Consider the following 15,732-nt stretch of genomic DNA (forward strand, 5'->3'; position numbering starts at 1 on the left):
TGTTAGGCAAGATCAAAAGTAATCACAAACATCTTCGTCTTATCGTTTGTGATTCCACAATATCTAGTTTCATCATCATACGATTTAGATTATTGTGAAGTGATTCGTAATACTAGGTTGTTCTTCGGGAATATAAGTCCGGTTTATCAATTGATTACTGTTCACCTTGATTTATGAATAGACGAAACAAAAACTCTTGGGTATTTCTGTGCGAGACAAATTTATTCAATCTTATCGATTTTTCTGTGTGAGACAGATTTGTTTATCAGGTCTTCGACTTTGGGTCGTAGCAACTCTTGGTTGTGGGTGAGATCAACTAAGGGAATCAAGTTCGTAGTATTCTGCTAGGATCAGAGACGTAAGAAGCGCAAATGTACCCTGAATCAATGTGAGATTTATTAGGGTTCAACTACAATTCATTCCGAAGTTAATTGGTAGTAGGTTAGTGTCTGTAGAGGCTTAATACAGTGTGGTGTTCAATCTGGACTAGGTCCCGGAGTTTTTTCTGCATTTGGGTTTTCTCATTAACGAAATTCTGGTGTCTTTGTTATTTATTTTACGCATTTTTTTTTGTATAATTGAAATATCACAGGTTGTTCGTTAAGATCAATCAATAAGAATATCCAACTTTTGGTTGTTGATTTACGTTGATTGACACTTGAACATTGTTCTTTGGTAACATTCAAGTAACTCCTCTTATATTAAATCGGGCTCGCAGATTTCTATTTGCTGAGTGCGAACTGAATTAAGAGTTAGAGATATTAAAACTCTTTGATATACATTACTCTAGATTGAGTCTGACTGTCTCGTTGATTCTCTAGAAAGTGTATTGGAGTAAGTCCTCTCAGATTGCCAAACCAATTATTGGGTGTGGTTGTTAGACCCTCGCATTTTCAGTAAGTTTCATATTTCTAATTCCTAACCCACCCAACTTTTTTGGCTTGCTAGCTCTATCCCAAGCCACCCAATTTATCTTCCTTTTTTCAGCAGAAGAACCCCAGAGGAAATTCCTCATGATTTGATTTAGTTTCTAATCTACACTTGCTGGCATTTGGAAAATGGACATATAGTAAATGGGTAGACTAGCAAGAGAGGTTTTGATCAACAATACTCTACCATCTTTGGTGAAGAATTTCCTCTTCGATGGATCTAACTTCTTTTGAAATTTCTCAATGATTGGATCCCAAATAACACTGCATCTTGAAGTAGCACCCAATGACATGCCAAGATACTTGAGAGGAAGTGACTCAATTTTACTTTTTAAGATCTCAGTAACTCCTTGTATTTTGTGATCTGCACCTATGCTCATGACTGAATTCTTGTTGTAATTCACTCTTAATCCTGTGATAGCTTCAAAAATTTGAAGGATAAGCCACAAATTTTCAGCTTTTTTTTTTATTTGGCATCTAGAAACATAAGAGTGTCATCTGCAAATTGTAAATCCGATATCTGAATGGCTTTAATGGAGAACCCTGTAGATGGTGGATTTTCAACAAAGGTCAAAACCGTAAAATCATGATACTGCATGTTTTTGACACGACTTCAGGGATCCATGTGACGATTCGTGTTTTACGAAGTATGATGCATATGTCGCTCGAAAGGCCTCTCCGGAGCGTTCGACACCGGGCATTTCATCATAGCCTCTATGTAGAATAACGTAATTGGGAGGTTCTCCGTAAGATTGAGATCTTAACGCCTTCAGGATGCCGGTGACACTCACTGTTCCCTGACTACATAGAGGAATTCATCTCTACATAGAAGAACAATTGGGCGGTTCTCCGTAATATTGAGAGCAATAACGTCTTCAGAACGGTGATACTCACTGTTCCTGACTATGTAGAGAGACTCGTGTATAGACTCAGGCGGTCCTCCATACATGAAATGTTGAGAGGGCAAAACGTCTTCGGGACATTAGCAACACTCGCTGATTTACTGACTATACGCAAGAGATTAAATTCTAGGTCATACTCACCACTGAATTCCTAGAAGATAATCTATCTTATCTCATTACTCCTATTTCATGATCGAAATGGTAATAGATAAATGTATTACTCCGATTTCATGATCGAATCCACGCCTGATCTCATGAAATGGTAATAGATGTTATTCCGATTTCATGGTCGAATCCACGGCTGATCTCATGAAATGGTAATAGATATTACTCCGATTTCATGGTCGAATCACCACGGTCCCATGGAATGGTAATATCACCGCTCATTTCATTACTCCGATTTTATGGTCAAATCTGCGATTCCATGAGATGGTGATGAAATTATCATTTTATTATTCTGAATCCATAGTCCAATCCGCTGCTGATTTTATGGATTGATAATAAATAACTACTCATCTTATTACTCAGCTTCATGAATTATTCTCCACTGAATTTCATAAATCAGTAATAAATACCCAACAACCGGGCATCTGTACCATCACCGAGTAAGCCCCACAAAAATGGTGCGAGTGTACTCGACAATGATGCACGACTGAGCACCCGGATGCACGAACGAGTGTCCAAAAATATGAAATAATGAGGAATCCTTCGCAAAACAGGAGAAAACAATGAATATTAATAAAATAATAAGAGGCGCCCAAGGCCGGGACCACCAGCCGGCCGGCCGGCCGTGCCATAGCCATGGTCGGTCCGTGCCTCTCCCATTATTTTCCTTATTTCTTGTTATTTCGTGAACTCACGAAAACTCCTTGGTTTTAGCAACTTTCCTTGTTTTTGCAAAACTCGTGAATTCTCCATAACTTGGTGGATTCACGAAATAATATTATAAAATAAGGAGAGGTGTGCGAGACCGGGAAACCTAGCCGTCCGGCCATGCCTAAGCCATGGCCGGTCCCACACCTCACAATCCTTAGCTTTTTATAATTATTATTATTCCCTAATCTCACGAAACTCCTCCTTTTCAACAAAAACTCATGGATTCTCCATAACTTTAAGGATTCATAAAAAATAAAAATCATAAATTTGGGAAAGGTGTGCGGACCGGGCAACCTAGCCGTCCGTCCATGGCCGGTCCCACACCTTGCAATCCCTAATTTTCCATAATTATTATTTTCCTCAATTCATGAAACTCCCGGGTTTGAACAAAATTCAGGATTTCTCCATATTTTCTCAAATATTTCTCAAATCACGAAGAACGAAAAGCAAACATAGTCATACGACTGGCTAGCCTCTCACGGCAGTTTCAAATATTAAAACACTTTTATTTTAATATTTTCAAAATATTAATGAATTGAGCATACATGCTCATTCCAACAAAAATCAAGAATTCTCAGTCGAGATGAAACTCTTCTGAAAATTCACTATGTTGCTCGAACGCGCATCAGAAAATACTGAAACTCTCAGTATGGAAACACGGACACCACGACAACAACTATCACTACAAAGCGCACGGACACCACGACAACCCTAGTTTTGGCCACGCCTAAACCGCACCAAGGCATGCCGACCATGCCACATGTGCCAATGGCATGCCGTGCCAGCCACCTTGCCGCGCCTAAACCATACCATGCCGACCTTCCCCTCACGACTGCCAAAACGAAGGCGTGCGAAAATCAACGACCACCCTTCCATCTTAGATGCAAATCTTAACCGTCCAAGGTCACCAACCAACGCATGGCAACCTTTGGCCCAATGCCAAAACCGCGCCAAGGCATGCCGACCATGCCACATGTGCCAATGGCATGCCGTGCCAGCCACCTTGCCGCGCCTAAACCATCCCATGTCGACCTTCCCCTCACGGCTGCCAAAACAAAGGCGTGCGACAATCAACGACCACCCTTCCATCTTAGATGCAAATCTTAGCCGTCCAAGGTCACCAACCAACGCATGGTAACCTTTGGCCCAACGCCAAAACCCTATTTTTGGCCACGCCTAAACCGCGCCAAGGCATTCCGACCATGCCACATGTGCCAATGGCATGCCGTGCCAGCCACCTTGCCGCGCCTAAACCATACCATTCCGGCCTTCCCTTTACGGCTTCCAAAACGAAGGCATGCGACAATCAACGACCACCCTTCCATCTTAGATGCAAATCTTAGCCGTCCAAGGTCGCCAGCCAACGCATGGTAACCTTTGGCCCAACGCCAAAACCGCGCCAAGGCATGCCGACCATGCCACATGTGCCAATGACATGCCGTGCCAGCCACCTTGCCGCGCATAAACCGTACCATGCCGGCCTTCCCTTCGCGGCTGCCAAAACAAAGGCGTGCGACAATCAACATCCACCATTCCATCTTAGATGCAAATATCAGCCGTCCAAGGTCACCAACCAACACATGGTAACCTTTGGCCCAACGCCAAAACCCTAGTTTTGATCACGCCCAAACCGCGCCAAGGTATACCGGCCATGCCACATGTGCCAATGGCATGCCGGCCACCTTGCCGCTCCATACCATGCCGACATTCCCTACGCGGTTACCAAAACAAAGGCTTACGACGATCAACGACCATCCTTCCATATAAGATGCAAATCTTAGCCGTCAAAGGTCGCCAACCAATGCATGGTAACCTTTGGCCCAAAACCCTAGTTTTGGTCACGCCCAAACCGCGCCAAGGCATGCCGGCCATGCCACATGTGCCAATTGCATACCAGTCACCTTGCCGCGCCATACCATGCCGGCCTTCCCTATGCGGTTACCAAAACAAAGGCTGGTGGCGATCAACGACCATCCTTCCATCTAAGATGCAAATCTTATCCGTCCAAGGTCGCCAACCAACACATGGTAACCTTGGTCCCAACGCCAAAACCGCGCCAAGGCATGCCAGCCATGCCACATGTGCCAATGGCATGCCAACCACCTTGTCGCGCCATACCATGCCGGCTTTCCCTATACGGCTACCAAAACAAAGGCTTGCGAAGATCAACGACCACTTTTCCATCTAAGATGCAGACCTTAGCCGTCCAAGTTTACCAGCTAACGCATGACAACCTTTGGCCTGACGCCAAGCCCTAGTTTGGTCGCGCCCAAACAAAGCCAAAACCCTAACTTTTGGCCGCGCCTAAACTAGGCCATATTAAATCCGTACCGGCCATGCTTTCATGTCAATGGATATGAAACGAAGGGTTGCAATAATCAACGGCTACCCTTCCTCTCAAGATGCAAAATCTCGACCGTCGAAGGTCACCAACGAGCCGGCAAGTCTCCCAAGCCTAACTTGCCGAACAACAACATCCTACATGTTTTTCACGAAAACACTCGAGACATCAACACATGTCACAATCTGGGGGATGCTCATTGGGTATTGGTTTGGCGGTTTACAGCGTGCGGCTTACACTACGCCCGTTATAAGACAGTGTCATAAGAATGAGGCGGTTAGTAAATACAGGGAGTAATGGTGAAACGCTTTCTTTTATGGAAAATCAATTCCAGGCGTTACCGGTTACCACCTCCTCCCATTTACTCATACGTTTTCCATTTCTTACGAGACCAGAGTACGTTTCACTTCGACTTGTATAAATAGGTCTTACTTATTTCCACGGAACAACAAGTTCAGGTCAGAAGGATACAACACTCAGAAAATATTTGCTAGCTTTCCATCTGTTAGCTTCCCACTTTCTGATACAAGTCGTGAAACAACTATTCTTCCAGAATCAACTATTCTGGTCTCAACACTCTCTTCGCTTCCCTCCCCAAAACCAACCCTTATCCTTCATTTTGTGACCGAAGCAAGTATGGAACGACCATTTCTTGGTTTAGGCCGGATTTGTACAGATTGATCTCTCGAATCTAAAGTACTCCCTTGCAGTACATTGTTTAGGGTTTAAACTCGTTTCTCACCCACACACCCGAAATCATTTTCACCCTCAAACAGGGATACATATTTGTTTATAAAGTCTTCGACTTTGGGTCGTAGCAACTCTTAGTTGCGGGTGAGATCAACTAAGGGTATCAAGTGCGTAGAGTCCTGCTGGGATTCAGAGGCGTAAGGAACGCGACTGTACCTTAATCGGTGTGAGACTTGGTTAGGGGTCAACTACATTCCAGTCTGAAGTTAACTTGTACTATGCTAGTGTCTGTAGCAACTTAATACAGTGTGGTGCTCAAATCTGGACTAGGTCCCCGGATTTTTCTGCATTTGCAGTTTCCTCGTTCATAAAACTTCTAGTGTCTGTGTTATTTATTTTCCGTGTTATATTTGTTTATATAATTGAAATATCACAAGTTGTACGTAGTTCAATCAATTGGGAAATACGACCTTGTTTGTTAGGTAGTAATTGCTTGATACTTGAACATTGGTTTTTGATACCGTTCAAGTTATTTATCATATCAATCGGGCTCACATATTTCTATCCGTTCGATTGCAATTGAGAAATAAAGATACAACTCTTGGATATAATTCCTTGATTGATCCTGAATGTCTAGTTGATTCTCACGGAATTATATTGAAGTTAGTCCATACAGATTGACGAACGAAATATTGGGTGTAGTTGTTAGACCCCGCTTTTTCAAGAATATTTCTGCAACTAGAATGAACAGAAATGGTGATAATGGATCACCCTGTCTGAGACCTTTTTGTGGCTTGAAATTTTTGGTTGAACTGCCATTTATCAACAAAGAGTGTTGAGATGCAGTAACACACAATTCAATCCAGCTGATCCATTTTCACCAAATCCAGAGATTTGAAGTACACTACTGATAATATGCCAACTCACATTGTCAAAACCCTTTTGAATATCTAATTTACAAAGAATTCTTGGTTTCTTTGACTTAAATCTAGAATCAATCATCTCACCTGCTATTAGAATACCATCCAGAATTTGCTTGTCTTCAATGAAAGCTCACTGATTCTCAGATATTAATTTGGGAAGTACTTTTTTGAGTCTTTGTATGATAATCTTTGAGATGACTTTGTATACACTACTTACCATACTAGTGGGTCAAAATTCTTGAGGTGTACCTACTTGATCTTTTTTTTGGGATTAGACTGATAAAAGAACAGTTGATTCTTCAAATTCATTGATCACTACCATGAAATCGGATTTTATCACTTGTCATCTTACCTTGTAGGATTCCATGTTATAACCATCTAGTCCTGGAGATTTGTTGTTCTTGAAGTGTTGAATAACCTCCCAAACTTCTTCTTTAGTGATTAATCTTTCTAGATCCATGCTCTCCTCCACAGTGATTTTGGTGAAGAATTTTGAGTTCATTTGTGGTATAATTTTATGATTGTCTTGAAAGAGATTAATGAAGTAATTTGAGATTTCCTCCCTGATGTTCTCATGACAAAAATCATCTGCACCATTTATAATCATTTTTTGGATGGTATTCATTCTTTTCCTTACATTGGCTAGAGAATAAAAATGCTTAACATTAACATCTCCCTCCTTAAAGTGTTGTGTTTTTGCTCTAGTCAACCATTTTGTAGCATTATCAGAATTTATTTGCTTGAGTTGTGCCTTTCATTCAGATCTTTCATTAAAATGCAATGTAGATAAAGCCACACTATCCTCGAGTATGTTTATATCTCTTATAAGGGTAGTAAGCTCTGACTTCTCAGTATCATCCTGACCATAAGTTTCTCTGTTCCAAGATTTTAGAAGAAAAAAATAGGTTTTGAAGTTTTTAGGTTAGTATGAAGCTAGAAGACCATGGAAACTTCATAGTGTTCCACCATAAAGTAAGCTTTGAGAAGAAATCTGGATGTGGGAGCCAAAAGCCTTTTACTCTAAAAGGTGGTTTGTTGATGGGTCCATTTGATATTTGATATTGTGAGTAGAATAGGAGGATGACCAAACAAGGCTCTAGTCAAGACAGTTTGAGTGATGAAAGTAAATTTACCTTCAAATTGAGGTGAAACAATGACTTATCCAGCCTGCAGAGTAGTGGATTTGGTTGCATATTGCTACAGGTATATGATCTTCCATCAAGGGGCAAATCCAGCAGTGCATGTTCTCCCACTAAATCATTGAAAAAGCTTGTGTTTCTTCTAGAACCACCAAGCTTATTTATTTCCCTTCTTCTTCTAATAACATTAAAATCATCTCCAATACACCAATGATCAGTTGCCCATCCAGTTAAATTTTCAATTTCTTCAAAAATTCCCGTCTTTCCCGATGTGTGCAAGGAGAATACACATTTTTCATAAACCACTCATAATTATATGATTTTCATTTGAGCGTTTGAGACAAAGTATTAGGCCCTGCTACTTCATCTATGCAATCAAACAAGTTATCATCCCAGATGGACAATAAGTCACCTGGCAAGCCTTGAGATGGTATGTCTCTCCATTTATGATGCTCATTGCCCCAAATGTTTTTGATCCACCAATATATCAATCATTTTCATCATGTGTGTTTCTTGTATTAAACATATATTTGACTTGATTTTTCTTATGAGATCCTTAAGACCATCCAATTTATCTGTAGCTGTCAATCCTCTCATGTTCCATACCAGGATTTTAATATCCATTAAGACCATCATTTCCCAAGTTAACTGCATCTTCAAAGATGTTATTTGCTTCAGTAATAATTTCAATTGTATCTTCAATTGGAACAATCACCTCCACTGAAGTAGTTTTAGAGATGTTAGGCTAATACTGTTTGAAATTTTTACAACAATTTATGCATGTAATGCTCTGACTTGCCCTTCATGCTGCCCAAAATTTGCTCCCACATTTTTTTGTTTCCTCCATGATCAAGTCCATTGTATTATGAATCTCATTAATTCTTACAATCTGTCTATTTAGGTGTTGAGATCTTTGAAGGGTTTCCTGCACAATCTCTTCTGAAGGATGAAGAATGATACTCTCTCCGTCCAAGATTAATTGAGCTATTTGTAGTTTCCACAAATTTTAAGACAAGGAGGAAAGTAAAACTTAGAAATGATTTATCTCATAAACTAGACCACGGTTTTTCGTATACTTTATACCGTTGGAAAGCATTTTAAAACACCTATATAACGAGTATAAACATATCTATCAAATTATACATATTTCCTCTTGATTAGTGAAATAGCTCAATTATTTATTGGACAAAGCCTAAAACCAAATAGCTCAATTAATTTTGGACAAAGGGAATATTATCTAAGTGAGTGCTAGCAGGATTTGTAGATGTAAGAGATGTGAAATAGGATTTGTTAACTTACCTGGAGACACATGGAAAAATAGTCCCATTGAGAACCTCTTTATCTGTAATATATGCTTCCCAGAAGAAAATGCATCAAATTTGAAAATATCAATCTATTATGGTCCAGCGTCAGCTGGGTTGGTACTAGTTGACAAGAAAAGAGGTTTTTAGATAAATCATTCAGCCGCAGCCTGTAGCCGTGTAGCGTGCCAACAGAAACTATACGAGAGATTCTTAAAAGAGTGTACCAATTAAGAGATGTCCGATGATGAAACAAGTGATATGTTGGAACGCGAGGTCCTATACAAGATGTTGTACGCTCATAAAGAGTAATACAAAACTAACCCTGGAAATAGGTACATGTTGTGTTTCTCTTCAATGCCCAACTCGACCATCCCCTAAAATGTTTTATGGGTAACAGGAAGAGAATAAGAGGAAAAAATTTGAAGCAAATTCAGTCAAATTGCATTTTAAGTTTTTAACCATGAAAGAAAGAAAGACTAATGACCTCTCGCAAGAAATAATGGGAAATAATTGGTGAATGAACTAACATATGTTTTACAAGATAGAAATTGTCAAAATGACATAGGAAGTGTCCGGGTATATATTTAAAAACATAGTTTTGTAATGTTGTAATAAATTTAAAGAGATAGTGTGGTGGTATCATTTTGGACTCCCACACTAAAGACTTGGATTCAAGTCTCACCCCAAAAATTTTGACTAGATATATGTATATATCTATATGTATTTAAAATTTAGGAGAGCGGGGCTTTGCGGGTCTTGGGAAGTCTGCTGATCCAGAAACTTAATTTTTTGCTGTTTTAACTATTGATTTTCAAAACGGTGTTTGAACTTAATATTATCTAATTAATTATATTAATTTAGTAATTATATTGTTGCCGTTTTATGGCTGTTATGGAAGATTTTTAGCAGACACTTATTGCAAAATTTATTTTCATTAAAATCGTATTGATTTTCTTTGAGTTATAAAAGATAAGTTTCAGGAGAAGATGAAGATACAACATTTTTCATTTATTTGTGTTCTGAGCAAGTGTTAGAAAGAGTAAGAGTTGGTTCGATTTCTCAAGGTGCAGAGAAATCGAACAAGAGAGTTATCCGTTGTTTTATCCCGTATAGGGTTTTCGACAAGAATTGACTGCTAGCATAATCAAAAGGGAAAGTCGCAAAACGCCTTAAAAATAGCGACTTAGTCCGCGACTTAGCTGTTTGAGATTCATCATTGTGTAATCTTTTTTTTGTGCATTGTTTCCTACATGAAGCTTTCTACGCATTTAATTTCCAGTGTGGTAGCAGATCGTGTTTCGATCTGGCTAGCAAGAATAGTCTATTGGGGCACACAATTTTTTTTTTTTTTTGCAGATGATACACTGATACCAAATTCGTGGATTTTTGTGTTGCACGCAACATGGAGAATCAAATTTTGCATTTGGATCAAATCTCTTAATTCTTTCGGAAAGATAAGGTAATAGACCTACGGGAATGTGCTCATTTTTTGTTGGAATGTAGAATTTTATAAAAGGAACATGAGACCAAAAAATTAGCTTTAAATTCATCATCGTTTAGATTTTGTAAAAAAAAAAAAGATTTCATCATGTTATGATAATGTCATTCTAACCATGTCATCGGATCCTTCCCTTAATCTATTGCCATATATTTCTGAAAGACTTAAGATATTTTGATCCGAATACAAAATTTGACTATACATGTTGTGTGTGCAAAAAAAAAAGAGAAAATCTCGACCTGAAAAATAAAAGTGACGGGGGGAGTACGTTAAAAGTGAAAGTAAAACTCTCAACTACAGATCCATGCATAAATTAAAAAAATTAACACACAGGGAGACCCAAAGTTCACATATGCCATAAAATAATAATATAGGGATTTGATATAATAATTGTTGAGGGTACTATTCCCGAATCGTTTTTTCCTCTCTGCAAAAACTTATTCAAATTTCCTAAATTTTATCAGATTCTTTCCATTGTACTTCAAATCTTCCGAATTTGGTCTGATTTTTTCAGATCTCCTGGTTAGATTTGTATACAACTAGATATATGTATATATAGTATTAAATAAAACAATCGTTATTATTATTTTTTTCTCTCCTCCTCTCTCTCTTTCATCTGTTCTTCTCCAACAACACCATCAAAAACAACCCTTCTCTGCTCAGATCTAGTCCACATTTGGACTAGATATGAGTAGATTTCTTCTTTCTTTCTTGTTATTTAGGTTAGTTAGTAGTTTAGCGTAATTTTTATAATATTTCCTACTTATCTACACACACTTTGACCAGAAAACCCCGTACTCGAGAAATAGCCTATTTCGAGTACGGGGTTTTGTCGGTAAAGATAAAAAAATGGATTCAAGTTAAGCTTTCTGGAACGTATCAATAAGCTAGACCCATGCTACGAGTTGTCTCATGCCATAAATAAACTCGGACACTCAAGAAATCTGTTGGACAAGCGGATTTACATCTCTTACAACCCACATAGTCTTCTGTTCTTGGAGCAGAAGCTATTGCTTAACTTTACATCCGTCACAAGGTATCATTTCTAATACATTTGTGGGGCAGGCTCGTACACACTGAGTGCACCCTATGCATGTATCATAAATCTTTACTGAATGTAACATTGGATCTATCCACTTTTTGAACATCATAAATTTTCGATCTAGTAAAAAAACGGAATCATATATTATAGACACCAGACGAATCAAACATTAACCAAAATTGTTTTAAAAAAAATTAACTCATATATTTGGTCATGAGAGGGGGCCAAGATACTTTGATTTATTACTCTTTAGCAAACATAGTCGCTTCTGTCGAATATAATATTAATTTGCATTGATAAATATTTTATTCGTTATTTATATGATTAACACATTAATTTAATTACCATTATTTATTCAACAAATTCGATTGATTGATTGATACGAATTGACTTTTTGTTACGATAAATGGACGAAACAATGGCTGGCCCAATAGCTGCTTCAGCGGCTGCAATAGCTATAACAAAAATGGAAAAAATGTCTCCTTTTAATTGACGACTATCAAATAAATCAGAAAATGTTACGAAATTCATATTAACTGCATTCAATATAAGCTCAAGGCACATAAGTGCGCTAACCATATTTCGACTTGTGATCAATCCATAAATGCCAATAGAAAATAAATAGGTACTCAAAACAAGTGCATTTCAAGCAACATTAATCAAACCCTCCTCAAACTGAATTTCTTTAATTTCAATATGAACAAAAATTCAACCTGAACTAATTTGGTTGACTCAAATCTAACAAGTACAGAACTAAGGAAGATATTGGTAATAGATTAAACTAAAAGAAAAAATTTACATTTTATACCTGAAAAATCTGACCACGGAATTGAAGGAAAATGGATAGGCTAAGATAGAACAAAATAATTCTTTTTTCTCGATATTTATTACTGACGAGCCATAGCAATTGCACCTATCAAAGAAACTAAAAGAATTATAGAAATAAACTCAAAAGGAAGAAAAAAATCAGTTGGTAAATGAATCCCGATTTGTTGACCTTTATTTATCAAATCTTGCTCCAAAATCTGGTTTGATCTTGTAGTCCAAATAACCCCGTACCATGACATATCTGGAATAGTAGTTATTAGTGAAACAAAAATACTTGTGCAAACCAGTGAAGTCACCCCATCCCCAATAGTCCAAAGACTGAAATCATTGTAATATTCTGAGTTGTTCATGAACATAACAACGAATATAATTAAGACATTTATGGATCCCACATAAATAAGGAGTTGTGCAGCAGCTACAAAATGGGAATTCGATGGAATATGAAATAAGGATATACAAACAAGAACCAATCCCAACGAAAAGGCAGAAAAAATAGGATTAGTAAGTAATACCACTCCTAGACCTCCTATTATAAGACCAAATCCCAAAAAAACTAAAAGAAAATCATGTATTGGTCCAGTGAAATCCATTATATGTAACATAAGAGATAAATAAGTCGAAATATTTCATAGTCTTATTGACTAGACCAGAAAAAGAAAGTTACCATATTTTTATGATAAGTTAATTATTTAGTTTGATCCTATACGGGGTGTGGGTTGATGTAGATAGATTAATTCATTCCATTTATCTATCCGATTGCTTATATATCGAAATTCTCGTGAATATATTTAATTCTTTTTTATCCAAAGTAAGTCGTGATTCTCACGAATCACCAATCAATAAGAGGGCGTTTTTTTTTTTAGTTATTAACTCGAACAAGATAAAAGAAGCTCCGCTCATTTAGATTAAAACGGAATCTTAGTAATCGGTAATAGTTCTTGAATCAAGGAGTTTACCCGTGGCTTTTTTTATTTGAGTAGAATTCATAATGGTTCGAATCGTGTAATCTCCAATTACTGTCATTGGTAACCGACCCAAAGCAATTTGGTTATAATTCAATTCGTGACGATCATATGTAGAAAGTTCATATTCTTCAGTCATTGACAAACAGTTTGTTGGACAATACTCGACGCAGTTCCCATAAAAAATACATATTCCAAAATCAATACTATAGTTAAGAAATCGTTTTTTACGAATATCCGTTTCCAATTTCCAATCAACTACGAGAAGATCTATAGGGCATACACGAACACATACTTCACAAGCAATGCATTTATCAAATTCAAAATGGATTCGACCGCATAAACGCTCTGATTTGATCAATTTTTCATAAGGATATTGAATAGTTACGGGTAAACGATTCGTGTGGGATAAGGTAATCATGAAACTTTGACCAATATATCTTGAAGCTCTTACTATTTGTTGACCATAATTAATGAACCCAGTTACCATATGGAGCATATTGTTAATACCTATGAATAATTTTAAGTTTCTTTCTCTTGTTTGAGAGAAGTTCTAAATCGAGAATAGAATATCGCATGCCCTTAGAGTGAAAAGAGTTGGAAATAAGTTGTCAATAATAGAATCCCTAGAGAAATAGGTAAAAGAAACTTCCACCCAAGATTTAATAGTTGATCCATTATCATCCTAGGTAAAGTCCATCTTGTTGTAATAGAAATGAATAAGAACAAATAAGCTTTAGCTAATGTAATAAAAATACTAATTGTCATTCCAAAAACTCCACCAACTTCATAAATTTCGAAATGAGGAAAAAATATGTACGGAAGAGAAAGATTCCAGCCCCCTAAATAAAGAACTGTTATAAATAATGAAGAAACTAGTAGATTTAGATAGGAAGCAACATAAAATAAACTAAATTTTATACCTGAATATTTGGTTTGATAACCTGCTACTAATTCTTCTTTGGATTCTGGTAAATCAAAGGGTAACCTCTCACATTCTTCTAAGGAAGAAATTACAAAAACTGCAAAACCTATAGGTTGACGCCACAGATTCCACCCCCAAAAACCATATTTTGACTGCGCCTCAACTATATCAAATTTACTTGAACTATTAGATAATTATAGTAGGTGATAACATCACTGCTTCCATCGCTATTGCAGAAGCATACATGATACTTCATCCTCATACGGCTCCTCGATGTTCTTAGCTAAATCTCAGGACTGGTTCGGTACTATATCGATATGTGTTAGTTAGAATCAAGATGTATCGAGGAGTCACAAATTAAATCAATGCAATCTGCTATAATAGAAAAAAGGGTGCTTCCGAATTGATCTTATCCTTTATAATTAAAGTTTGTCTTTGTTAACTTCTTTTTCTTCTTCTTGATCTCATCCTCGTTAACTTCATTTTCTTGGTTTGATAGATCTAATCCAATATCTTCTTGGTCTGATTCTTCTTTTTCTTCTTGATTTTGATTTTCTAATTCAAGATATTTTTTTTAGCTTTTTATTTTTACTGGTGGTTTGATTTCCATTAAAATGGAAAAGAAGTGATTTTGTTGGTATAATCTACGGTTTAATCCTATATGTATCATATATCCCCAACAATTCTGGGAAGAACCAAAGGTGCATATTTGATATGGGGCGGTTTATTATTTCTTCATTCATTCCCATCTAATAAAAAAAAAGTTTTTTTCCACCGGATGGTTTCATTTGTTTATCAATCGCAAGATACGAAAGATCCTTAGTATTAATGATTGAATAATAGTTAATTCATGTTTTAGTATTTTTATCCATGCGGATCTCAGTATCCATATTAGCCCAAGCCTCAATATCCATTTTCTTTCTAAGAAAAAAAGAAACGATTCTCCAATTAAAATATTTTCTATCCGGATTTTTATCCGTATCAATAATACAATCTTCTCCTAGATAATGACTCATATATATGCCTGCCCGCATATAAAAAGTTGGGGGTTTATTTGTGTTGTAGTTATAGGGAATTTTTAGGCTTCCCTTTACTTGTAACGGTGATAGAGAAATATATGAATCCTTACCTTCTCTATAATTGATATATTTTTGTGCTAAAAGATCATATCCATACTGTTGTTTTTTTTATAAATTACTCGATAATGAATCCATTACATAAGCATTTTGCTTCTTATAATGAAATACATTTTTTTGGTCATATGAATCCAATTTTGTTGATGCCTTGTTTGATATCATATGACTTTGATTCACTCCATTTCATTGTTTTGTAGAGCTAATTGAAACGATGTAATCTTAGAGAAATTATATTGA

The sequence above is a fragment of the Papaver somniferum genome, unplaced genomic scaffold, assembly GCF_003573695.1.
Source record: "Papaver somniferum cultivar HN1 unplaced genomic scaffold, ASM357369v1 unplaced-scaffold_137, whole genome shotgun sequence".
Taxonomy (NCBI): domain Eukaryota; kingdom Viridiplantae; phylum Streptophyta; class Magnoliopsida; order Ranunculales; family Papaveraceae; genus Papaver; species Papaver somniferum.